General features: G+C 40.5%; 1 long non-coding RNA gene across 1 annotated transcript in view; it reads right to left on the bottom strand.

Annotated features, from left to right (window-relative positions):
• The window catches only part of LOC306974849, a 30,964-nt gene extending 16,077 nt beyond the window's left edge, over positions 1–14,887 (bottom strand). Inside the window, exons 1-2 of the long non-coding RNA XR_013793667.1 lie at positions 14,840–14,887; positions 6,475–6,613 (exon numbers count right to left, since the gene is read on the bottom strand). This is a non-coding gene — a long non-coding RNA (uncharacterized lncRNA). The remainder of the gene's footprint in view (positions 1–6,474; positions 6,614–14,839) is intronic.
• Between the last annotated feature and the right edge of the window lie 11,568 nt (positions 14,888–26,455).

Raw genomic sequence — 26,455 nt, 5'->3', positions numbered from 1 at the left:
TTATTAAGATGACTGGCTTTTGTTTTGAAAATCCAACGGGACAGCAAATCACACGGACCACACGCTTGAATCTGCGGCGTAGTCGGGCGGAAGGCTGTGAGCCGCATTTTCTCCAGTTCAGCTTTACCAAAATCTAAATGCCAATCATAACGACTCATTTGAAAGCTAAGACCTACAAAATGTATCTAAACTAATCTCTTTCCTTGCATTGTTGCCATGTTGTCATCACTTTCTTTTTAAACTTTTTATTGCTTTATTGTTGCGTTTTTGTCACTCATTTTGTCACCTTTTCATCACCTTTTTGTTGCTTTTTGATGCTTTTTTGTTAATATTTTGTGGCTTTTTTGTTGTTGCATTTTCTATGCTTTTTTGTCACTCCTTTGTTGCATTTTTGCCACTTTTCTGTTGCTCTTTTATGGCCTTTTCGTCATATTTTTGTCACTTTTTCGTCTAATTTTTGTCTCTTTTTCCTCGCTCTTTTGACACTTTTTTTTCAAGAAGCTTTTTGATTTGGGCCAAACCGGAGAAAATGTGCTCAGTGCAGGCGGGGGTTAAGAGGTTAAAGAGAGGAAACTGCAGTCATTGCAAATTCTGTCTCCCAATGTGTCTGTTTTCCTACAGTGATAATAAATATTCTGAAATTGCACTGATTTGTATATTGTTGATAAATGTGTGTTTCTTGGGACGTAATGAGCTGTTTTAGTGTTTGCTTACAAGTTTTTAGATTTAATTTAAAACCGGCCTGTTTCACATTTAGCCTTTCATTGTAAATAAACAATTTGAACGAGCGGACTCCAGACAGAACGCAGCAGACTACAGCCATGAGTGTTTTGGTGTTACCATATGCCCGTAGTTGTGCCACATTTCTCTGTGAGGTGACAGGCGGGAGCAGCGGACATGTTCTGAGCCGTTTCACTTTGCTTCCTTTTTATACACAAACAAACGTCCCACTGTCATCACTCCATCCTTCAAATACCACAGGGCCCCTTTAAGAGGACGGTCCCGCCAAAGGCCCCCTGTTAGGCTCCACTATTACTCCTGGAGAGCAGAAAGCGTGTCCCAAAGGAAGGATTTGAAGTCAATGCAAACTCGCAGTGAGCCTACTGACCAGCTTCCTGTGAGTGGCCAGGGGAAACCCGGCGTACAGAGAAATGGATGGAGATTGTACTAATTGCAAGTTTGTGAAAGGGAATGGGAAAACAGGGCTTGGTTTTACAGGAGAAGGTAAGAAGCTCCAGTTTTGGAAGAGCAAATGTACTGAGAATGAGAAGGCACAGTGTATTTGAAAACACTGTGCCTTGTACATTGGAGTTTGCATGTTCTCCTCGTGCCTGGGTGGTTTTCCTTTGATGCTCTGGTTCCCCAACGATCCATGCACTATAGGTTATTCCTATAGGTAAGTAACCAGGTTCTAAATCTGGAAATAGGTGCAACTCCAGTGAGAATGAAGGGTGGATCAAAACTAAAGGACGCATTTCTGCTAAATACTTACTTACCAGACATTTATTTTGCAAGACAAGCAGAACTTCTCAGTGACCCACATGTCACATACAAAATGGCCCCCAGTGACTACAGCAGTCAGCTTTTATACCTCTCCTAATGGGAAAGGACCTCACACCGGTAGGTACCATTCCTTGATGGGTAACTTCGAAACAAATGTTCTGCTGGTAAGCTTTAACATTTTACATAAAAATAGATGAGTTAAGAGTCCAAAACGATCAGTGTTCAACTCAAATGAATAAAGACACTACAAGCCAAAAATCAAACACAAAGGAAACTCAAAACAAAGATTAAACTAGTTTCCCCCCTTCCACATGTTTCAGCCTGAAGTTTTTAAAATGGCCGACACAGACCACGCCCCTTCCTTTCTTCCCACCAGGTGGTACAGGTAAATATATACTGAGTGAATGAATAAACAAAGTTTTAAATAGACAACGTGACGTAATTATTAACTTAATAAAATGAATCAGGGGTTATTGTTAGCTGGTGTATATTGCAAATGAAACAAACGAAGCAAAATAACCAAAATACATAATGACAAACCCACTTTGTCACATACTCTGACAAAGCCTCTTCAAAAAAAGTTCTGCATGTGTTTGAAACTGTGTCGATTTAAATCAGAGTAGGTTTGGTGAGCGCTTTCGGGCGTGCCAGTAAATTTTGTAAACAAACTCTCAGTTTCTCTATCAATTTCCTCACATCTATCGTATGTGCTTTTACTGCAAACACAGCTACTCAAATGACACTTTTATGAGTACAATGCCCCCGTTCGGCCTCGTATCTCGTTACATTGCGACTTTACAGCACTGTGCCTGACATAACATACCCTCCCGGTTGTGTTTTACAACTAGTAGCCTGTGTCCGTCACCTTGTAAAGCGGTGTCAGGGTGCGTTAAGCGGGACTTTCTCACAGGTTATCAGTCTTACAGCTGGTTCCTCTGAGGCCCCTGGCTGTAATTCAAGTCACTCTCTGATGATAATGGATTTAACGGGTTGCAGAGGTACCAGATGTGCGCAGCCGCCCCGGGACATGCTGCGCACCTTTAATGTCTTCATTTCGTCTCTGGTGGTCTGTAATCGTGAGACAGGTAGCACTCACCTGGAGGCACTGGCCCCGCCCGTTCAAGTACTTTTAGCTTTCCCATCAGTGGGCCCACGCTGACAACCTGGCATTAGGTTTACGATCTAAGTCAAAGCTTATGTCAACAGAGATCAGTTAAAAACTCTAAAGAGAAAGTGTTTTAGCCACGTAATACTAGCTTTTGAACTTGCGTGCAGAGGAAAGATGTAAAGGAATGTAATGCTTGGAGAAAAAAATATCAACATTTTGAACTGTAAACATCTTAAAAATATATAATGCATCAAATAGATTAAAAATAATGACGGTAAGAAAGAAAGACGGAAGAAAATGCCACAAACTCAATTCACTCAATACAATTGGTGATTCGATTTATCAAACATTAGCTTGTTCTTAAATCGAGAACTCCATCTCTAGCTACAGCAGCACAGCGAACACATGGTGAATGACAGTGCTAATTTTGCATCATTTAATAATTCAAATATGGAAATAAAACAAATGAAAAACACATGTGCAATAGGTTAACCCGCAATCCAGGTGTTTTTGACCATTAGCCTGGCGATGGGTCCCCGAGCGCCGGCCTATACGCTCTACAGGTGATCCCAGCGGCATTGAGTTTGGGTCAAATGCAGAGAACGGATTTCCCTACGGGGATTAATAAAGCATAACTTAATCTTAATTATAGGGCTGAAACGACTAATCAATTAATCAACGACTAATCGATTATTTAAATAGTCAACAACTATTTTAGAAATCGATTCATCATTTTGTGGTTCACACAGACTCAAATCGAGCAAAAATTATATAAAAATGTAGTATTTTTGATGAAAACCTACTTTTTTTATATTGTCAGGGTCTGTGTAAATTTTTTCCATTGTAAATTTCATGAATAGAGCCTCTATCAAACATGTCTCTTTAGTGTACTCCATCAACACATCTTCAAGAAGCATTTAAGCTATATGTGAGATTTTTTGGGGTTAGTTGCAGCCCTACTTAATTATACCAACAAATTAGCATTTTCTTTTAAAACATTTACTCTATTAGCTCTGGAAGATGAAGAAGGCAAACTTAGAATGATCAAGTGTCTGCAGCTGCATAAAGACAATGAAAAGGTCTGTAATTATAAATAAATAAACATCAGGAGTTCATCGGTCCATATTTTAAGGATAAATTCTTGGCCTTAATGTCTGGGAAACACATTAGTGTAGAGCACTTTGATCCAGCTACCTTCTGGTGAAAGACAAACGCTTAATGACAACACTTGTGTTCATAGATTACCTTTTTTTCAAGTTAGTACTATCATTTATTGATTTTTTACAGAAAGGTTTGCAGAAAATATGTGTAAAAGTCGATTTTACGAAACCAAGAAAGGCCTCACTCATCGCTAGTGCAGTGCAGACGTATAAATATGTTTTAGATCTAGAAAGCGTGATTATCTCAGCTGTAAAAGATGTGATGAGCCTCAGAGACGGCAGGGTGTGGACGGAGGGTGCAGCAGTGGGACAGGGAATAACAATGCAGTGATGGGACATAAGGGAGCTGAGATGAGCGCCTCTGGGTGTAACAGCAGGGGCAGAGGTGGAGGTCTGAGCTGTCTGGGTGGTGGGACCACAGGGACCGGCTCCGTTATTAGGACGGAGCATCTGACAGGAAATAAAGAGCGTGGGCAGGACGGCCCAGAGGCACAGAGCTAGACGCTGCAAACACGTACAACAAACCGTGTCACATATGGGTCACAAAAACCGCACGGCTCAGACTGAAAGTAAACATTCGTGTGCGTAGACAGTAGAAGGAAAGCTGTAGTCGATGAGTTCTTCTTATGCAAATCTTCATTGTTAAACTGGACGGAGAAAAGAAGCTATTTTGGCAGTCCCACTTTGCTCAATAGAGCTCTGGATTGTGTCCTCAAAACCAAACATTTCAGGACAACAGCAGACTATAAAAAGTCAAATAGAGTTAATAGTTAATAGTAGTTCATCTTAATCTATGGACAGGGTTTGCAAGTCCCACGCCCCGGATTTCAATGGTAATTTAGAATAGTCAGTCCTTAACTCTATTTACAACATGGAGGCAGAAGCATCCCAAATATCTCTTTATTAACTCCCCCATCCCCCCTCCCATTGGAGATATTGTCGATATCGTAAATCTGCATATCTTTCAAACAGCTATTGCAATATCAGCGAGGAGATGATTGATAGCTCTACTCCTTAAACAGCGGGAGGAAAAAAATCAGTACACAGTTTGGAATTTCTCACATTTCTGTCTAAATTGATCATAAAACGTGGTCTGATCTTTATTAAAATCATACAAATGAGTAAACAGTGTCTGCTTAAACGAATACCACCCAAACATTTACATTTATCATATTATTTGTTGGCCATAACATGTAAACATTCACAGGAGAGGGAGGAATAAGTAAGTACACAGAGGAATGGTCCAAGATCCAGCTATTTAATACAGGGGGTTGACTTACTTATTCCACGGTGTTGTGAATGTTTCAGGTTTTTCTACAAAATATCTTCATAAACCCATGAATTAATTTTTCTATTGATGATAGCAGGGCCATGCAGAGTGGGGTACTTGCATGCAGCATCTGCCCCAGGCCTCAAGTGCCTTAGCAGCAACCCTACAGAAACACTGACTTTCACAACCGTCTCCATCATTTCACTCACTGCACTGGGCTGTGGCTGAAAAGGACACCAACAATTGAGAATGTCTGGGCGTGAGTTTCACATTGTACTAAGAGAACATAGAGCAAAAATACGTTGCGAGGATGAGGCGGTGATATGACGCAAAACGGGCAGGGGCTCAAGCCTCCTCCGCCTCCACCTATGCATCCAATATTACGGCCCTCGCCTCTGGAACGACCTGCCGGAGGAGCTCAGGGCTGCAGAGAACGTTCATGTTTTTAAGAGCAGGCTCAAGACCCACCTTTTTAGCTTAGCCTTTAACTGACTAATCTATTTATTGAATCCTAATATATAAAATGTATATATATGGGAGGTTGTCCCAGGCGCATTGTTTTAAATGTTATAATCTGATCTGTAAAGCACTTTGTGATACCTTTCGGTATGAAAAGCGCTTTATAAATAAAGTTTGATTGATTGATTGATTGATTGATTGATTGATTGATTGATTGATTGATGGGTCTGGATGACAGCACGTTGTCCAGGCCCTGAGGCAACAAAACAGCCCCACTCCATGATTCTTCCTGCGCCATACTTCAGTGGGAATAGAGTTTTGATGTTGATGTGCTGTTCCACTTTTCCTCCACACATGACGTTATGCGTTCCTCCCAAACTATTCAACTTTGGGTTCATCAGTCCATAGAATATTTTGCCAGTAGTGCTGTGGCTGTTTTGTTGCCTCAGGGCCTGGATAACTATCATCAATAGAAAAAATAATTCAGAAGTTTATCAAGATATTCTGCAGAAAGACCTGGGGGGAGTGGGGAATAAATAAGTGATCATCAATAAAAATAAAATGTTAATGTTTGGGTGTTATTAGTTCAAGCAGACACTGTTTACTCATTCTAGTGATTTTAATAAAAGATCAGACCACATTTTATGACCAATTAAGGCAGAAATGTGAGAAATTCCAAATGATGTACTTACTTTTTCCTCCCACTGTATGCCCAAACACTGTCAACAAGTTATGGTTTGCAGGCCACACAACTTAACAAGCCTGTAAAACAGAAGGTTAGTTTCATGCTCTTCAATTCTGGCTATAATAATGTCCTTTGGAAAGACCGAACATATTGTACTGGACTTTGGAATAACATTTCCATCATAAAAAAAACTATTTGTGTTTTTAACAATCATTGGTCCATCATAAGTTTATGAATTATGCAATATCGTAAACCCTTTACAACAAACGGAACAGGTCTGGACACTCACTTCCTGTACTTTACGCTGCTCCGTGGGCTTTATCCTCCATCGTGTTGTGTCTAACTGTGCTGCGATGTGTTGATTAACTGATGGAGCAGGAAGACAACTGGATACGCACTGGTTCAGGCCCATCCATCCTCCATGTCATCTGCAGAAAGACAAGTTAGAGCTCAAGAATGAGAAGAGCGAGCGGCCACTTTGAGGCTCCTTCAGATATAGTATGTCACTGTCAGGAGATGTTTTCAGCCAAAACTGGAGCCCAGAGCAACACAAACAAACAAGGGGAACACTCCATCACAAAAAGATACAAAATTCAAAGCATTTTTGACATTCTGGACTTTGTTTTCTGTTTTCGGTGAAGTGTTTATTTAGTCTCTCACTTTCAGTTGGCCCAATTGTTATTTGCCTTTTATTGATCTGTGCAAAGTGATAGATTACCTGTGAAGCTTTGAAGATTCTTATCTCACTCACGACCCTGAATTTTTAACAAGGTAGGTTTTTAACCTCCTACCCCCCGCTTTAACCGAGCGAATTTCTCCAGTTCAGCATTACTCAAATCTTAAAGCTTCTATACAAGAGCCTATAGGCCAGTGTAACGCCTCATTTGAAAACTACAACCTACGAATCGGATCGAAACAGATCTTTGTCTTCACGTGGTTGCCGTGTTGTCGTCACTTTTTTTTTTCTTCGCTTTTTTGTCACATTTTCAACGCATTTTTGACAAATTTTTATCACTTTTTTGTTGCTTTATGTGTTTTTTTTCAGGTTTTCATCGCATTTTTGTGGCTTTTATGTCACGTTTTCTGCACTTTGTTGTCACGTTGTCACAGTTTTGTCACGTTTTTAGACACTTTTTTGAAGAAGCTTTTAAATTACGGGTAATAGCAGACTGGAGAAAACGTGCTGACACTGCGTAACAATTCACCAAATGAATACGCCGTGCAAAAATAACTGTTTGTCCGCCTCTAAATGCTTTATTTTAGAATCTATCGCAAAATGTCGCATTGTTTGGCGGAGAATTAGGAGCATGTGTGGTATCGCTGACGTGTTTATTTACTTCTCAGAGTTGTATGTTATTTGTTCTTGTGACGTAGCAACTTATGACCTAGAATGTTCCGCAGAGCTGCAGTACTGCTCATAAAAAACCTCTTTATACTGTAAGTAACTATTAATAATAAGTAGCACATTTGTTTTATGCATCATTCATAAAACTTTGACAAGGCTGTTCCAATAAATTGCTACACTTGACACTGTGTGCTGCAGTAAAATTACACACCCTACCTGTGTCCGGTTATGGGATGGCACAAGGTTAGGAAATGATGAGGAATAATAAATCTTTAACAGTGTGTAGTTATTGAATAAAATGTTAGGCAAACTGTCTCGGTAAGTGCAGCCTTTTAGCAGGTTTGCAGCCTGGGCATTTATCTTGATATGTAACTTTTCTGTTGTTGTTTTGCATCTTATTTTGTCAAGTCGTGACAAAATGCTGCAGTAATGTTTGCCTTTGTAACTAGAGCACAACATAATTATCTTATCCCTAACTCGTGCTTTGATAAACTGGCAGATAAGCCTTTACACCCTAACTATCTAAAATCTAGCAGTTGCCTTGTTGTGGTTTTGGCCTCTCCAAATGACTCTGCAATAATGAGAGCAAATGGCTGTCTAATGCTCCCTGGCGAATGGCACAGGATATCAGTCACATAGGGTAATTTGAAATGCTTCCTGGCTACTGCACGATGCAAACCGAAAGCCCTATGACAGACACGGGATGATTGCAATTTCGCTTTTCCGTGTTCTGCTTTATATGAGTCAGTTCCCTTCCACACAAATGTTTGGATGCGACTCGAGCCCAAATCGCTCCAGTGTTTAGCCTTTGGATCGTCCACTGTTTGTTCAAGTCAAAGTCACGTCCAAATGTCTGATACCACACAGAAACATCGGCGTTCCTGTAATAACAGAGCGTCAGATAGATATGTTTTCATTTGACTTTAAAAGAAGGCGAGCAGGTCAATGTTCCTGCACTGTCTGAAGCACAGTTTAAACCTCTTAACCCCCACCTGAGCCGAGCACATTTTCTCCAGTGTGGCGTTATCCAAATTTAAAAGCTTCTTGAAAAAAGAGTCAAAATAGAAACAAAAACGTGCTGTAAAAGCGACAATAAGACAATAAAAAAGAGAGAGATGAAAAATATACAAAAACACTACAAAACAGTGACAAAAGGAGGTGAAATCAAGGAAATAAAACGCTTCAAAAATGTGACAAAAACGCGACAAATAAATGACCATCAGTTTTGTGGTTCTTAGCTTTCAAATGAGGCGTAGCACTGGCCTATAAGCTCCAGTCCAGAAGCTTTGAGATTTAGGTTAAACTGAACTGGAAAAAAAGAGGTTAAATTTCCTAGTTATCCAGAGTGTTGTTGATTTTTGGAGATTTACATATTTGCTTAAATTCATGCAGTCCTTATATTTGAGGAGTTTCGGGGTGCTAAGCTAGTGCTAGGCTAGCGCATGTCTATGGTAACTAGTAGCCTGTATTAAAAACCTCAAAATCATCGGGTAGTCCTTGAAACGTTGCCATATCTGATTTGTTGAAAGCTCCTTTGTGAATTCCTTGTGTAGTAATGCGGCCGCAGGTAAACAAACTACTGTAGATCTGGTAACCGAGCAGATCACTCCGCCGCTGCATAGCTTACAACCTGATGCAGCTCAAATATAAGTTAATTTAAATGCAAAATGGTTATATTTAAAACATTATTCAGTCAACACAGCCATTTATATCAGTAGTCTGGTGTTACAAGGGATTTGCCTCAGGTGTTTTAATACAGGCTACTAGTTACCATAGACATGCACTAGCCTAGCATTAGCCTAGCACCACTAAACTCTTCAAATATAAGGACTGCATGAATTAAGAAAAAAAAAAATCTCCAGAAATCAACAAAACTCTGGATAACTAGGAAATGTATGAAATGAAATATCCCTTTAAAGTCTGGGCTTTGTTTTTAAATATTATCATAAAAAAGAACTGACTGAAAAATGTAGTCACATTTAGCTTTTTATGTTGATATTATAAAACAACATAGACATGAAAGATGTGTAGACTATTTGTAGATTATTACATTATGTAGTTGTTAAACCATTCAAACACATATCTTCAAGGAGCTGTTATGTTTACAGTGTGACTCTAGTTCACCATGGAAGCTTTGAGTAAAATGTTGGCATCTATCTAAAACGCAAGTCCAGTTGTTTTGTTTTTTAAACCTATTGGATTGTACGGTTAGTGACCTTCAAGCGATGTCAATGAAACGTATCAATAGATTGGGGCGAATGATACAAACCAGATCCATGACCAAACATTCATCGCAAACTATGTAAAGGACAGAAGTCTCGCATTTGTCAATGTCAATAGGTCAGCGCTGTTAAACAAGCATGAGAAATTAAAAAATATATTTCAGACAAAACAGCCCTTTCCCATATGTAACGTATAACGCAAGACGGCGCTTAACAAAACACAGCCAAGGGGAGCGCGTGTCCAATTATCAACGTTATCTTTAGCAATCACAAAAGTAATGTTATTCTTATTTTTTTGTAGCACACGTACATGACCACCACATCGCTATATGGAATCGGACATAATTTCATTTCCACAATGGCTTCGGTCCAAAGACGCTCGGAGGGGATTCCTGCTGGTATGTAAAGATCGCACAGGCACAAGACGTACTCGCCCTAATAACACGATTTGTCTTTATTGAGCCTAAATGACAAGCAAGATTGAAATTCCTGGATGTTAAGTGTGATTTTGAGGGTCTTACTGCTGATACGTGGACTCGGTGGAGCATTTATTATGTCCACATTCATATATTACGGACTTAACCTAAACACTGTTGAGCACGCCATGTGATGAGTTGATATATGTCATAGTAATGCTCATTATCCCCTGGTTCACAACTGGGACTAAGCCATATGCGATGAATGAGGTAAGAAAATAATAGCCATGTGTGATATATAGATTAAGATTGAGTCCCCCCAACAGGGAAAAGTATGCACTTATGTACCGCAAGTACAAAACTATTTATTTTAAATATTACTTTTAAGAGGGAAAAATAGACCTGTTTTATTTCACTGTGTGTGAGAAAGTGTATTTAAAGATATAGCTGAAGTAACCAGAAATACTCCTAAAACTGTCTCGTGGGATCTTGTGTTTGATTGGTGGACACTGTGATTGTGATCTGGCTGGCGTCCCAGGATAAATTAAGTAAAAGCAGTCTAGTATATAGTAGGGTCAGAGCGCAGATCCCTGTATGGTTTTATGCAATACTGACCAGATCAGCTCTTAAAAATGGCTTTCCTCTTAGTTCAGAAATAAATGCACGATTCACTGAGCAACAATTCTTATATTCAACAATGATATGAATGAATCAATGACCACCCAGGGCAAGATAATCTTGCAGCTCAAGCATGGAACACAAACAATGATAAGCAAAACCTTTATACTTTTATGCAAACACAGATTACAAGCTGTGCGTCATATAAACTCCCATTGAAGAAAGTGCTTTGAATACAAGTGGGAAGGCAGCCAAGATGTTGTGTAATTGTGCACAGTCCCGCGTGATGTTGTAAATGAAATCTTAGCATACATTAAAGTTAATCCAGCAGATATCCTGCAGAGTCCTCTATACGTTGGACCAAATATTTTGACAGTGCAGTGTAATGCCAGAGGACTATCCCATTACGAGTGGCATGCAAACTCTGTGGCTCTGTTGCCCGGGGCCGAGAATCCCATTCACTTCTCGCTCATACAGCGTGTCCCGGGAGCTGTCCGTCTCAGGCCTGTACCATGAGCCGCCCCGAGCACGGGACTTTAACATGATTTTCTGCACGATGACAAAAGGTATGTCTTGCTCCTAAGTGTGGCCTATTGTGCTATAGATATAGAATATCTGTTTCACATTACAATGCCTCCCAAGGTTTACCCTGTAACAGAGTTCGTAATCAGACGCACATTTGTGCTGCAGGGAACGTTCCCAGCTTTCTGTCAAACCACATCAGCTGTCTATGTGTTCGCCTGGTGTTTACCGAAATACAGTTCATTTAAAGATGTGCAAGGGTCCCCTTTTTATATCAGCAATAGAGCCGCTCTGCCCAGTATATTGTTAAATTATCATGGTCATAATATTACTGGAGGCTACACATTATCCATGTGCAAAAAGCCAAAAAATATCTCAAAATGACAGAGGACCTTCCATCTCACATACATCGTACACACCTAAAACAAAAACATATGGTAACATAAAAAGGTATTGCTATTTTAGTCCGTATTGTGCAACTATCAGAATAATTTTGGCAAATGACATCTTTTCAGCCTTTCAGTCATTTGGGACGCAGAAAAAAATGCAAAAACCCAAATATATGACATAGAGCAGTAGTTCTCAAACATTTCACACCAAGTACAACCTCATTAAATATTTGACCTTCCAAGTAAATCAAGATCAAATCAAGACCGAATCAGACACAATTATGTCGAAACAAAAGAATGAAAAACACCTAACTTAAACGCATTACTACAGCATATGTATGTGGAGTTATCTCTTATAAGCACCACCAGAGCACGACATACCACAGTTTGAGAATTACTGCATGGCATCGACTGTTGACACAAAAAATTAGCAAATACCCCAAGGACGTTGCATCCACGGTGAGTTTAGGCCTCTTTGAACTTGAAAATTGTCCATAGATTGAATATCTGCAGATTTCCTGAGGATCAGCACTGGATGAGCTTGAGTCGTATGAAGCATTCAAAGAACATGGATCTCTTTAACATAAAACAGGCAGAAGCAGGCCTCCTCAACCGGCTCAAAGGAACAAGGCTGTTTATTCTATATGCACTGCTTTGCCACTTTAATTATGAGCTCAGACAGGCTGTGTGTGTGATGGCTCTTCAAAACAGACACACAACAGGATCATTTCTTGGTCTTCCTCTAGTTTGACATTTTTTTCCCACACTGATTCAACGTAAAGAACACAAAAGGTACTACAGCATGAATGAAAAAAGCGGATTCTCAAAATGCAGATGACCCTGAGTACTACGTTCAAGAAGAAGAAGCACAGGTTTGGGAACCGCTGGTACCGATAATATGAAACAAATGGCTAATATTGACTGTGCCCGTTTACTACTACAGTTACTCCTATTTCATAAAGCATTAAATTGAAAGACAGGCATTTAATCATCAGCATCTGTCCCGAACAGCCATCATTTTTCACATAAACATTTCACCGATTTTCCAAAGCCAAATGATGTCACTTTATGACCGCCACCATTCACCAGCATCGTTTTATTATTTGGGAAATGCTACACCTGTCCCCCGTCCCAAAAGAAAGGCGGTGGTTTGCTTATTTTGTAACCAGCTGCAGAGACTCGAACATAAAAGGCCAGATGACGCCCTGATGAAAAGTCTGGGACACGAGAGACCCCCGTCTTTGAAGCTACATTTTCGCTTAAGTGAACACAAAAAAAGATAGATACAACGGGCCGTTTTATCAGACTAAAAAAGACTCAAATCAGCTGAGAGCTCTTCTGTTGCATATTGGATTTCATCTGCCAACATTTGCAGCCCATGAAGGTCCCCTGCGGTTTGCTGCATGCATTATATTAACCACAATAAAGTGTTACATCCCACATTTATCCTCAGTGCTTGAAGCCAGTTGGACAGGATTTCTAAAACAAGCTTTATAGTGTGGAAAAGGGAAGTTTGCTCGCCGAAATCCCAGCAGCCAGTGGTCCCAGGCCAAAGCGTTTGATCCAGTCAAAGCCAATCACCTTCTAACAACATTTCAGAAATTTAGCTCCCTTCACTATGTGACATCCTGACGATTTCTTTTATCATCACTGAATGCTTTGTGGGATTTATTCACTGAAACGTTGACCTGAGCGTGTTCCAAGTTGGACTTAGTTTCTATATGGGGAATTGCGTGTTAACTTAGACTTGGCCAGATGTTTAAGACCGAACAAAGAGCGTCTTATCTCTGAATCTGTCTTAAAACCTCACTGGACAACGGCAATGTGAAACACTGAATCATGAAAAAGAGTACTTTCTATCCATATAATGTAGGAGTATCTGACACAGGTGGTGGTTTACTTAAAGGAACAGGCCACCGTTTATACATACTGAGATATGTTCGTACCTGAGCTTAGACAACTGTCGGGTCTTCGTGTGTGCGTTCAGCCACGCAAATAGACCAAAGATGTTGTTGGCATTTAGCCTCTCCCAGCATATTCCTATAGCTGGGCGGACATCGAAGTGCTCCTCAGGTATTATTACGCCTCACAATATAGTACCCCTTTTTATCCACTTAGAAAATCGACATGTTTAATTTTGTGTAACTATACTCATCTAACTCATCATGTAACTTTTCACATAACTGCATTTAAATAGGGAAAACGTGGAAGAGCTTGGTTGCTTCTAACTTCACCCCCGTTTGGGGCTATAGGAATATGCTGGGAGAGGCTAAATGGTAACAGCGTCTTCTGTCTTTTTGCGTGACTGAGCGCACGCACAAAGACCAGACAGGTCAACTTGTCTAAGGTCAGGTAAGAACATATCTCAGTTTGGAAAAACGGTGGCCTGTTCCTTTAAATATTTATAATTGTCAGCAGGGGCGGACTGGGACTGAAAAACAGCCCTGGACTCTGGCCAGCCTGGCCAAAATTAGCGTAAAAGTGAGACTTCCACAAATACATATGTTCACCTCTTACCCCCCGCCTTAACCGAGAGCATTTTCTCCAGTTCGGCTTTACCCAAACCAAAAGGCTTCTTGACTGGAGAGCAACACTGTAACGCCTCATTTGAAAGATAAAATCTAGAAAAGTGATGGTAACTTTTTTTGTCACGTTGTCGCTGCATTTTTGTCATGTTTTTGCTGATTTTCCATTACTTTTTTTTGTGGCTTTTTGGCGTGTTTTAGTTACTTTTTCGTCACTTTTTTTTCATGTTATTGTTGTTCTTTCATCGCTTTTTTCATTGCTTTGGCGTCACTTTTTCCTCACATTTTGTTGTGTTTTTGTCACTTTTTTATCACTTTTTTGTTGCTTTTCCAGCACATTTTTGTTTTCGGATGCTTTTCTTTTAAGCTTTTAGATTTGGGTAAAGCTCGGTCACGCCCGGGGGTAAGGGTAAGGTAAAGTGAGAGGCCAGACCGGTGGCCCTAGAGCCAGTGGCCCTTCTGTGCTCTTCCAGAATGGACACATGGCCAGTCCGCCCCTGATTGTCAGTCACACTGTTATTACAGAGAATCTGAGGTAATACAAAAATGCATTGCTTCTAATGACTTCATTAAACAGCTGGGTTTAAGCTTTCACAGAGCACATCTCAGTGACTCACCTGGTATGGCCGGCAGACTGGCACCATGTCGCGGTGTTTTCTCCAAAGTCTTGTCTGCTTGTAAATCTACAAAGACAGAGGGAAGTAATTTAGCATATGGTATTGTCCCTTAACTTGAGTGACAAAAGCCCATGAAGGAAAGACTATTTAAAAAACATAACCTTGGTGATGTGGATACAACGAGAAGATGTGAAGAATAGCATCATTTTTTTTTATAATCAGGGACACATGCATGTATGGATTGTCAGAAGTAGGATGACATTAAAACTTCAATTCAATTGGAAAATTGCATTATTACATCATCATTGTACCAAGTGTATCAAAATGTAGTTTTTTAGTATCACAGCAACAGTACTATATGGATTGTTAATAATGTTATACGATGTACACTATATGAGACGGATGTGGGATGTGTGTGATGACTCCCGTTTACCATTGGGTTATTGCACAAGACGCCAAACGTAAGTGTTTTTAGCCTTTGTAAAATGATGGAATGAGGTAGTGCAGTTATACCCTCACCTCTCTGCCCTTGCCCCAAAAGATGGAAATTGAACCGTCACACCTGACTAAACTTCTTACCCTCCCACCTTAATCAAGTGCATTTTCTCCAGTTCGGTTTTACCCAAATCTAAAATCTCGACCGGAGAGCAGGGGCGGAACTAGAGTGGTGCCACCCCATTGATCCTGCGGCTCCCAAGATGTTTTCTTTTATTCTTGTTTTTATTTATTTTTTACATAAGTTTAAATTTTACTGGAGTTAGAAACCCCCTACTTATATTATGGACAACGCTACTATTTGCATATCATTTTGGGAGGCTCAGCTGCATGACCGCAAAGACCTTCAAAACTGATTCAAAAATTTTTGTTGCCATGATACATTTCCGAAGCGTTTTTGGTGTGTTTTTATAGTTTGTTTTTTTGTCATGTTTTTGCTGGTCTTTTGTTGGTTTTTTGTTTCAATTTTTGTTACGTTTTCGTCGTTTTTTGGTCCCATTTTTGTTGCGTTTTCATTCTCGTTTTTGTTATTTTGACGCTTTCTTCCAGAAGCTTTGAGATTTGCAAAATACCAAGCTGGGAAAAATGTGCTCGGTTCAGGTGGGAGTTGAGAGGTTCATAAAAGTCTTAAAGGGATATTTCAGGGCCTCATTTCTTAGTTATCCAGAGTGTTGCTGATTTCTGGAGATATTTTTTGTGTGTAATTTATGCAGTTCTTCTGTTTGGAGAGCTACGTGGCGCTAGGCTAATGCTAGGCTAGCGCATTTCTACGATATCAGCTAGCCTGCATTAAAAACAGTCTGACCCGCTCCACAGAGCACCTGAGGCAAATCACTTATAACGCCAGATTAACCATATAAATGTCTGTGTCGATAGAGTAATTTTAACCATTTTGCATTTAAAATACCTTGTATTGAGCAGCATCAGCTTCGTGATTGTATAAGCTACGCGGCGGCGGAGTGATCTGCTAGAAAATAGTCCCTCAAATCATTGAGGGATCATTCATGTGATGCAAGGTCAGTTATACTCCAAAAATTATTCTATCGACACAAACATTTATATGGTTAGTCTGGTGTTATAAGTGATTTGCCTCAGGTGCACTGTGGAGCGGGTCAGACTGTTTATAATGCAGTTTAGCTGATACCATAGGAATGTGCTAGCCTTGCACTAGCCTAGCGCCACGTAACTCTTCAAATATAAGAACTGCATGAATTACAAAAAAAAAATCTCCAGAAATCAGCAACACTCTGGATAACTAGGAAATTAGGCCCTATGTCAAAAATCCTGAAATATCCCTTTAACAGGAAGATGTGTGCGACTAAAGGCTGCATGATACTGAAGGCCACCATTTGTCTTTTTTATTTAACTACAGTTGAATCATGTATCAACAGAGAAACAAGATTAGATCTAGATTCTGTACTAGTCACACCAATGAGCACAACCTAATGCTTGTCCTACATCATAATGAGCCACGTTTGACACCTTTATATGCAACTACATTCATTTTTATTTGCTGCTGGCAACAGACAGTGGCAATAGGCCCAGCCATCAAACCCGACAACATCTGCCAGTAAAACTTAGGCCAACAGTTCAAGTGCGCCAAATGAATCAAACTGGAAGACGTATTGGATAAACAGCACCTAATGGCTATTTGTTTAAGAAAATCAATAATAAAGACTAATGTAATTAATCAGCTAGAATGAAATGTCAAACTTTGCTCAATATTCAATCCAAGTTAAATAAAGTTCAAAATCTGAGCAGAAACTCTTGTGAAATGGTTTGAGAATCTCATAAAACCATAACCTTCATGTCATGTGCGACTGCGATCTAACATTTGATTTTGGTTAAAAATTTGGCAAAGCAGAAACAAATGATGGAAATAAATAAGACTTCAGAAGATTCACATTCCAGTGAGATGTTGGGGTGTGTTCTGATGACTGCAACAACTCAAAAAAATGGGTTAATCTCTGTCAGATGGGGGATTTTATTTGATTTAATCTGGCTGTAATGTGGCTTCTTGTAATATGGACAGAGCATCACCTAAAATTGTGATAACGGTAATTTGGGGATATATAATGCAGCCGTAGTTTGAACGCGAGCCGACTTTCACGTGTTGAAATAGTTCTTCTCTCTGTTTGCCAGTGCTGGAATTTTCCGGAGAGTCCTGTGTGTTTGACTGGCCGCTCTTTGTACACAGCCAGTGAATGGGAGATGGAAGGACTTCAGGTTTGCCTCTTTTCAGCCTCCTGTCTTTTGTTGCATCATGTCTTCTTTGTGTCCCGCGAATGTCTCCTAATTAAGGCCAATGTGGAAAGACTTGGAAGACCTCTTGACTGATGACTGTTCACTGTACTTCTCATGGCCAGACCGGACACACAGACCTTTTTTTCCCCCCTGTTCCAACCTCATTCAGAGCTTAAGACGTATTGGACATGGTGTTAAATGCGACAATAAGGAGGGAGTAAAATGAGAAGGAAAAAAAAAAGAGCTGGTCCTAGGGATTGCCCCCAGCTGCGAAACAAAGACGGCGAAGCACATGCGAACAAGACAGGCCCCTCTGTTGATAAATGGGACTTTAATTTAAAGGTTCAGGGTAAATCTCCTGAGATGATTTAACATGTTACACGTATTACTAAAATATGCCAAATCAACACTGGAGAGCTGGTCATAGTGTGAGTCAGGGCTAGGGCAGGGCGATATGGCCCCAAATCGATATCACGATATAAAAAAGAAATATCATGATAACGATATATTTGATGATATAATTGACAACGGAGAAATGACTTCAAAATCCCAGCCTTACGCCTATTGGGAAGATTTTTATTTTAACAGCATGCGAGTTTTCTTGAGAATATGATTTACATCCTTCATTTCCGCAATTACATCGTGTGCACAACGATATAAAAAAATTACAACGATGTAATAAAATTATATCGCGATGACGATATGCGATACAATATGACCCACCCGTAGTCAGGACTTCGTTATGCGAAGCGTTAAACACCTCCTGTTCACCAATCAAACTGAAGTGTGAACTCTTAGAAGAGGCAGATAGTTTTAGTATCTTACCTGACAACACAATATTAAGAAACTTGAAGCAGTGCTAAGTAACTCTTGCCCCTAGAGGCCATAAGCGCAACTGCAGGTGTCGTAGCAAGTTGCGATTCTTTAACTTATTAATTGTCTTGGAGAATAAATACTACGCTGACATAAAAGGCGAAGGGAGAGAGGGATATTGTGCTTCTGATTATACAATGGAAATATTTTTTTTCACTCAAACTTGGCTGTAAATACTGTTTAAAGTGACGCTAGCCCGCATTTAGCTTTGCCCGTTAGCATGCTAGCTTCTTCTTCGTGATTCTATTAGTGTGTATTGGTGGCTCCGGTCCCGTGGCAGTCAAGTTGCAAACATGGTTTTCTGTCCAGAGACACCAGGGGGCGATGAAAGACCCTCCAATCATCCCATAAACACTTGTATTACCCCCACAGGGACTACGAAAAGGATTTATTAAGGTAAACACGTTACTTAGTACTGCTTTAAGGGAGAGTAAAGAATCGTCTCAAGGTGGCTCATGAGGCAATGGGGCAGATCGGTCCCAAGAACCCATGAAAATTTCAATGTAAAACTTGAACAATTTTGTATTTGTAAGCTGAACTCTCCTCCCCTTTCTATGATCTCTTCCCTCAGCTCCCATCTGCATTCACGCACCAGCCCGACTCCCTTCAGTGAAACATGGCCTCCGAGAAAGTCTGGACATGCATGATGATGGCTGGCTTATTCAATAAAAACTCCGTAACTAAAGACCGTACCTAAAATAGCCTAATATCAGATTGCTTTCCAAAACAATTTGAGATTTCCTGCTGCTTGATATCGGCATAATCACTCCACTCCATCTCACATGTCACGCCATTTCCTTTCCCACAGTGGTATACATCCAGTGATTGGACATGCACCTGACAACCACCACTGCCCCCTGCTGGGCTCCACCTGTCTGTGAGCAGACTGTGCTCCCTCTATGTCCGCCTGTGCATTCACCTTTTTTCCTCACTCTCAGCTGGAGCTTGAAGGAAGGCGACAGACTAATGAGGAAGCCAGGGTGAACTTGGTGACACCTTCTTTTTTTTTTCTTTTTACAATGCAGGTGTGGTTCCTGTAAAGAACAAGGGAATGAGATAGGCTCGCTACATGCACACTGCTCACTTTCCCGTCTCCAAGAGCTGACAGATGAACTCTAAACGACCCAAATGCTACTATCCACTGGAGATTTCAGCATAAAAGTGCAACTGAAGCAACCTTTCCTGAACAAACTTTGAGAGCCGGGTTCAAAATTATTCACATTCACTCGCAATGTTGGGTTACGTGACGTATGCGGGCCTGCTGATAAAAAGAGTAACGGTTTGGTTTCACAACAGACTTGAACGCCTCTGACATTTTTAGGGAGGAGATAAGGATGTGTGTGAAGAAATATATGGCAGATATCAGAGAGACGTTATGGCCATTCAGGACGTTTCATCTAAGAATAAAATGAAGCGGGGTCAGATGTTGCACTTGCAGAGATAACAGTCTGCAAAGTGGTTACAGACAAGCACATGGAAGTGGTAGCCAAGACAGAGAAAGTCATAAAGTGATATAGGAAAAAGCCCTTAGAGAGAACAGTATAAAGCACATCAATTTCAAAAATGTCCCAATCGCACAGTGCTTTGTGGTGGTTTGAGAGAGTGGTGAACGAGACCATGTATGAGAAGTCAGTGTGCCCGGCCCTCAATACGCAGGGCTGGGTACCGTTAAACAATACCAGTGTGGTATCGGGAAAAAGGGTAGGTACAGGTAAAGTATTGAAAAAAGAAACAATTGTATCTTTAGATCCAAGTTTTCATGCTGTCCCTATTTTTTGGCCAATGTTTGCCCCATGTTTTTTTTGTTAGAAATGTTTTCTTATTCTTGCCCAATTTTTCTTGTTTTCCAACTTTGTTTCTCCCGTTTTTGCTAATTTTTACTACTAATATTTCCCCCATTTCTCCCCCAATTTATTCAAATTTTTTCCCTCTATTTTTGCAACAAAAAAACATTTATTATTACCACAATTTTTCCCCCTTTCCCCCAAATTACTCCCCATTTTCACATTTTTTTCACATTGGAGATGCACCCCATATTGTTAATTTGCATATCTTTTCTGGTTTTAGACGCCATTTTTTTGAGTATTTGTTTGTTTGTTTGTATACTTTATTGTCCCCTTAGGGAAATTTGTCCTCTGCATTTAACCCATCCATCGATGCCACTGGGGCGACCCATAAGGAGCAGTGGTCGACGGCAGTGCCGCGCCCGGGGACCCATCTCCATGATGTGGAGCCAGGCTGATGGTCAGAATCACCAGGCTGGAGGATTCACCTATTGCACATGTTTTTTTAGTGGTAGGGGAAACCGGAGTGCCCGGAGGAAACCTACGCAGACACGGGGAGAACATGCAAACTCCACACAAAAAGGCCCCGTCCTGGTGGGAATTGAACCCGGGACCTTCTAGCTGTGAAGCGGAGGCGCTAACCGCTGCGCTATCGGAAAGATTATCGTTCAGGTGTCGGTATCGAAAACCGAGTATCGTTAAAGGAACAGGCCACCATTTTTACATACTGAGATATGTTCTTACCTGAGGCTAGACGAGTTGATGCGTACTTGTCTGGTCTTTGTGTGTGCGCTCAGTCATGCAAAACGACCAAAGATGTTGTTAGCATTTGGCATCTCCAAACACATTCCTATAGCTTCAAACGGGGTGAAGTTAGAAGCGACCAAGCTCTTCCACGGGCACGCACACAGACCAGACAGGTACATATCAACTCATCTAAGCTCAGGTAAGAACATATCTCAGTATGGAACAACAGTGGCATATTCCTTTAAAGTATCGAAAAATATATATAACGGTACCCATCTCTACGGTTCCAGCTGTTCAGTAATGTATTTGATAATAGCAAACGAAAACATATACAAGTTTTTTTTTTTTTTAGACTAAAAAGTTGTTGGAATCCATCTGATCCGTGCGAATGCCTTTGGTCTCCTTGGAAATCACAGCACTCGGGACGCTAACGGGGAGTTGAATGGAAGTTGTCCGATGCAGCTTCACAAATCAGCCCAGCGCCAAACTGACGTGGCTCATGCTCAATGTATCGAGTTCTAACAACCGCGTAGCATGTATGAATCAACTGGCCGTGCTTTATGCCTGTGTGCTCCTGCAGGTGAAACTGGAAGCTTTTATACGAAACAGATGGAGTTCCCGGGAAGCGCAGCGCAGTAAAGTTATAATGTAAAAGAAGAAAAAGAGGGTTTGATTTAGTTGTCAGCTCCAATGTGCAAACGGCTGTCATTTGACTTGGGCTTTACACACGGGTCTTGCTACAGCCATTCATAAGCTGTCAAGAACGGTAACGAACGTGGGGATACTGTTGGCCTTTTCTCAGACCTTACTTCTTAACTTGACAAGAAATTTAAATCATTGTGGATTACACAGATGCAAGCACCTTCCGACTGCGATCATTTTTTATCCATGCTTGGGACATGCACACTGATGGCAGAAATACTTGCCCTCAGGGAATCTCTGGTCTACAGTATATTCATGAGTTATGTAGGTAAAAAAAAAAAAACTATATACTGGACGGACTTCAAGTTCTACAATTCTAAAAATCTGCAAAGCCTAGCTACCTTGTGTCTGAAATGCACAGTATATATAAATATGCCTTGTCTTGCCTTGTTGTGGCAATAATATTCTTTCGTCCCCCTCTCTCTCTCTTTCTCTCTTTTTTTCAAACATAACTAAAATGTTGTGATAAAAAATGTAGGATTTAGATTCGTGAAAGAATTAATCTTTAAAGGAATAGGCCACCGATTTTACATACTGAGATATGTTCTTACCTAACCTTAGACGAGTTAATATATCCCCGTCTGGTCTTTGGTCTGGTCCGCACAGTCATTTCATTTTCATTTATTTATTTATTTAATATGGACATAGCAATTACGTTGGACGAACGTAATTGCATTGTTTAAAATCTTAACACCTGTCCATAGGTAACCCCTAAAGGTTATTGACGGAAGTGAGCGGGGGAAGTCTTTAGGAGTTACTGCGCGGACGTTGTGCTCCTCGTATCATTACGCCTCACAATATAGTACCCCTTTTTATCTGCTTAGAAAATTGACATGTTACATTTCTGTGTAAATATACTTTGCATGAAAACACTTCACGTAACTTTATTTAAATAGGGAACACGTGGAAGAGCTTGGTAGCTTCTATCGTGAGCTTTTTTGGAGCTATGTGACATGTGGGAGAGGCTGCGTATGTGCTCCGTTTGCCTGGCAGAGCGCACGGACAAAGACCAGACGGGGATATATTAACTCGAACATATCTCAGTATGTAAAAACAGTGGCCTATTCCTTTAAGGTCTTCAATCGTCTCTCTGAATTATGAAATGTGGAATAGGAGCAGGTTTATACACCATAATAATGCATGACATGACCAGTCTAAATGAGCACAGGCCAGAATAGGTGAACTTTACGTCCTACTGTTTTACAAGCGTATTTTGTTTGACTTCTTTCTTCATCCTCCGAACTTCGAGTGTGAAAAAACATTGATATCAAAGTAAACTTACAACCACTGGCACATTGCTTTGTTGTTCTAGGGCAACTTAGATCACTTCCTTGTTGCTAACCACTGGGGGTGACCCTTTACGAGGTCAGGCAAAAATCATCAGCTAGAGGAGACTGAGCCCCAGGAGGTAGCCATAGCCCCGAAACTAAAACAAACGGCATCCTACTGCGCAGAAAAACCACGACTGGCGTCCAAACTTGTTTTCAAACATTTTGGAGAGGGCTACTCAGGAGCCTTAGGAGTTATTGTCCCAGCGGCAACGCAACCTGCATGAAAATTGAACTTGCTCAGAGGGCTGATTGTCCCACTTAAGCATGCATATGAGACAGACAGATTCATTGGAGTGTATGCATACGTGAGGGGATCTGGGGGGGGGGGGAGAAGCCCACGCTCTTAGGCAGCCAAGCCGAGGGAAAACCGGGATAAGAGCCTCTTCAAAGGGCGGTGAATCTGTTGAAGAAGCAAGTGTCATTTAGCACGTACGCACACAAAACCCCCAAAATGAGTAGAGAGGATGCATTGAGTGAAAAGGCTTTTTAAAGTGACGGGGTGGATTCCGGCTTCCCTGGCTTGTCAATGACGCTCTCTCTCTTTCTCTCTTTCCGACTTGTCAGATTCTGCAGACTTTAGACATTCACAACGGGTTCCGGGGGCTTTAAGCAAACACCCTCCCTCGAAATAGGCCAAATGTGTTCAGTTGACTTCCTTGGATGCAACAGGCCTCACGAGCTAATCACCCGGGGAAAGCCTCTTATGGTGACAGATATGCCTTAATTGCATACCAGGCTGTACCCATCAATTTGGGACGCAAAGGAACTTCAGACGGATCTCAGCGAGCCAATTTAAAAGCCAGACATCATCATGACAAACAGTTCAATGTCCAATATTATGGATGCTTTGGACACCTTTGGTCCTCCATGGTTTGTAATTAAATTAAGTATATAGGAATCCGGTTATTTGAGGGCAGAAATGATCAAAACAAGTAGTTGAAGGAGCTAGTCTAGTCTTTTTATGCGCAGGGGGGCGCTACCTCATGATATCTGCAAAACACTCCCCTGTTTTGAGCTCTTGCAGAGATGGACTTAAAGGGATATTTCAGGATTTTTAACATAGGGCCTCATTTCCTAGTTATTGATTGAGTGTTGTTGATTTCTGGAGATTTTTTTATTTTTATTCATGCATATTTGAAGAGTTTAGTGGTGCTAGGCTAGTGCTAAGCTAGCGCATGTCTATGGTAACTAGTAGCCTGCATTATAAACCTCTTCAAAATCATCGGGTAGTCCTCTAAACGTTGCCATATCTGATTTATAGAAAGCTCCTTTGTGATTTCCATGTGTAGTAAAAAAATGAAAACAAATCTCCAGAAATCAACAACACTATGGATAGCAAGGAAATAAGGCTTTATGTCAGAAATCCTGAAATATCCCTTTAAGGTTAACTCTACGTTTCTGGAACCACTTCGATCATTAATTACTCACACACGAGGGAAACAAAACACAACTGCATATGTTTTGTGAGAGTAAACAATATTATAAAATGGTACAAAGTATTTTTTAAGAAGTTTAGCTGCAAAACATGATGATTGTAGCTGTGATTTCAACTATTTGGATCCCACGCTTTTTCTATTGTGCTTCTCCAGCAGGTCTTTTTGTGTGCGGACCCTTGAGCAGGAGCAATCAGCAGGGGCCCTCCAGTGTGCAGCGAAACATTAAAGACAAAACAAACCGAGCCGTCAGACAATAAAAGCGGAATGTAGACGGCCTGAGTGAGATTTGTTTTTGTGCAACGCAACCGTGGACACTCATCCTCACTGCGGCACTCGCGCCACGCTGCGTTTAAGCAGTTTATTTAGGAAAAAGCAAGGGGTGAAGACGCTAACCTTTTCCACACAGCAATAACTTCCCCACCATGACATCGAAGCAACATTGCCTCAGTGTCCCCCGGCGCTCGCTGTGAAAATGTCAGACAAGTTCTTTTCATGTGGGGGAAATCCTATCTGATTTACTCTCTCTGTTCTTCCTCGGTTCAGGGGCCTGTTTGTGCAAGGCCATGTTTCATTTAAATATCAAAGCCCGCGATGGTGGCCAGACACTCTAGACACCATTTTGTAGGATGCATTAAAGTACTGAGTGTCATTAATGAAGGAATCTGATCAGCAATGCTTTGTTTGTCAATGACCTCACTGCTCAATGCATGAGACGGGTCACAGGAAAGATCTTTGCATCCAAGTAACCTATAGATAGAATAGACAAAAGCCAATACATCTCAGTTTCTAACACACAAGGGTGGTTCATCAAAGCATGGTAGAAAACAATATCGTTTCAGATAACTTAGATTAGAATCCTGCATTAGGTTTTGGCATCCAGAATGATTTAGGAAGAAATTTGGAAGAAGTAGAAAATAGAAATAGAAAAGTTTTCCGGATATTGAAATTTCAACTCACGATCATCCTGGACAAAAAAGTTGTGATTACGGTATTACCACAATAATTATTGAACAGTTTCTTATAGTAAAATGTGTTATTTGTATAATTTCTTTACTAATTTACAAGCTCAAATAGATATATGGTACATGAAGTCCCATCAACAGCAAAGGCTCCTACAAACTATTTGGGATTCTAAAGAAGCCAAATCATTTGCAGAAGATGTCAAAAAGCAGCCTTAACAGCTTTGGGCTGACATCTTTGGTACTTGAGTGAAGAAAAAATTGCCCTGGAATTCTTCTACTCCAATGTGACACAAGAACAGAAGAAGCTGATAATTCACAAAGGTTAAGCGGTAATGCATTATATATGACACTCTTAATCAAGCGCATCATGTGAAGGAATCCAGATCAGTGATTTTGTCACCACCAGCACGATGCATTTCAAAGAAACTCTGAATCTAAACTTTTAAGAATTCCTCCTCAAAATGGCGCCAATGGTTCCAAGATAGCTGTCAATGATGTTGCTGAAAGGGGGGGGTGAAGCCTAACAAAGAATGGAGATCAGAAACAGCTCTCCAAGTTGTCAAAGAGCGCATCTTTTGTGGTGCCAAAGCCACAGTGGTTTCTGGACTTTAAGTAACCATTTTATGCAAGTTTCAGTTTGTTTTTGCGGAATAAAGCCACAAATTATTCCAGTATGCCTTTTTTATTTGGCTTGCTATGTTATAGTATAGTAGAGAGCAGCTTAAGTGTCTTAATAATAAATAATAATACATCAGAGTTGTATAGCGCTTATTTGGACACTCAAAGACGCTTTACATGTCGTGTGCAACATCTATATGAATTCATTTGCATACCAAATGCAAACATGTAAACATAGCCTTACCAAAAATCCTTATCCTATGATTATGCACTACATGTAAAACAAACTTTGTATCAGCCGCAAGCGTTTTTTTTGTTTTGTTTTTTGTCATTCAGTTAGTTAGTTAGTTTAAACTCTGAATAAACACACATATTTTCGTAATTTTGTATTTATATCAGTGATCTACAGCAAAAGTTTCAAAAA

The sequence above is a fragment of the Gobius niger genome (genome assembly GCF_951799975.1).
Source record: "Gobius niger genome assembly, chromosome: 15".
Taxonomy (NCBI): domain Eukaryota; kingdom Metazoa; phylum Chordata; class Actinopteri; order Gobiiformes; family Gobiidae; genus Gobius; species Gobius niger.
This window is presented reverse-complemented; position numbering and strand designations above follow the sequence as displayed.